Genomic DNA, 1,658 nt, shown 5'->3' with positions numbered 1-1,658 from the left:
CAGGAGAGGAGAAGGGAGGAGAAGGGATTGCAGCGTGGCCAGCCCCCCTGGGGGGTGATTTCTCGCTTTCTGTCTCCCTGTCTGTCTGGCGAACGCACGCGCCCTATAGTGAAAACCTCTCCAAAAAAAAAAAAAAAAAAAAAGACCCTGGTAGAAGTTCTGGCTTTTTGTCTCTGTCTCTCTTACTAAGGGAAGAAATAAACTTCAATACTATATATTTTATAAATGAGTTATAAATATATTTTTCTTTTTTTAGAAATTTTGGCAAATACGTATTCATTACTAAACTCAAAATAAAAAAAATCATAAGGAAAATAGATATAAGAGCTGTTTTAGAAACTGACAGTATTTGTAGAAGCTCTACAAAGAGTGGCAGAAGCAGAGGCTGCAAGCTACATGATGCCCAGGCTATGGAAAAGGGAAAATATAAATAAAAAGTTTCCTAGTTACACATTTTTAAGTCAACATTCGACTAATTTTTTTCTCCTCTTGTGTATAAGCCAATGGGCATGTGAGTTTGCCAGAGAGATAGAAAGAGAGAGGGAGGAAGAAAGCACCTCCTGATGTGGTATGGTCACATTGCAATCTTTTCTCTGCCATTTTTCAATGATGTCAGGATATTGGGCACACACACATATATACCCAGCATGCTTTTCAAATCACCAGGGTCAGGAATCAAGCTACCTGGTTAGCCACATGGTATCCTGCTCTCTTAACCACTAGGCCACAGAGCTGTCTTGTCAATTTTATTATGAAGTAAATGTGACATTGATGAGGGACTCATGTGTATGGACACACACATTCCCATCTATATGTATTACATATATACACAATATATATGTGTGTCACACAGATACATATGTGACAATTTTTTTTAAGGTCTTTCCCATAGGGTTCATACGCTCACATTAGAGACCAAGACAGTGAGACACAAAGTAAGAAATCACCCGCAGGAAGAATGGCCATGCCACCATCCTTTCTCCTCCATTCTCCTCCTGAATTTTGGGCTTGCGCACATACATGCCTGGCATGATTTTCAAGCTGTCAGGTCTAGGACTGAAACATGGTGCTTTAACCACCATGCCACCTTCTGACTCCAGTATCTCCATTTTTATTTCTATTTAATGCATTTTAATTCTTATCTTTATTAATTCTTTTTGTGTACATGTATATCTTAAATTTAATAATTGACTGAAACTATGGTTGGCATGTAGAAGTCGAGTGCTTTAACCACCATGCCACCTTCTGACTCCAGTATTTCCATTTTTATCTCTATTTAATGCATTTTAATTCTTATCTTTATTCTTTTTGTATGTGTACATGTATATCTTAAATTTAATAATTAGGGCCTTAATATTTTGCATTTTTTTCTCTTATTTTAGTACAGCAATTCAAGGTGATCACTTCTCCTCCAAGTATGGCTTTAGGTATAACCAAGAAGTCTTGCTATGTATTATTTTTAGTAAAATTTATTTTCTATTTTATCGTCATTGTGATTTTAGATGATCCTTGTTAATTTTGCTTTCCATTTCTCCCATATCACTTCTGATTTCTGAGTTTTTTTTCTTCTGCCTGTTATTCTGATGTTTATTGAATGTTTGCTAATATCTCTCATCATGTTTCTAATTTTTTTAAGTTCCATTAATTTTTGCTTCATG

Source organism: Tupaia chinensis, unplaced genomic scaffold (genome assembly GCF_000334495.1).
Source record: "Tupaia chinensis unplaced genomic scaffold, TupChi_1.0 Scaffold000638_1, whole genome shotgun sequence".
Classification (NCBI taxonomy): domain Eukaryota; kingdom Metazoa; phylum Chordata; class Mammalia; order Scandentia; family Tupaiidae; genus Tupaia; species Tupaia belangeri.
Note: the sequence above shows the minus strand (reverse complement) of the source record.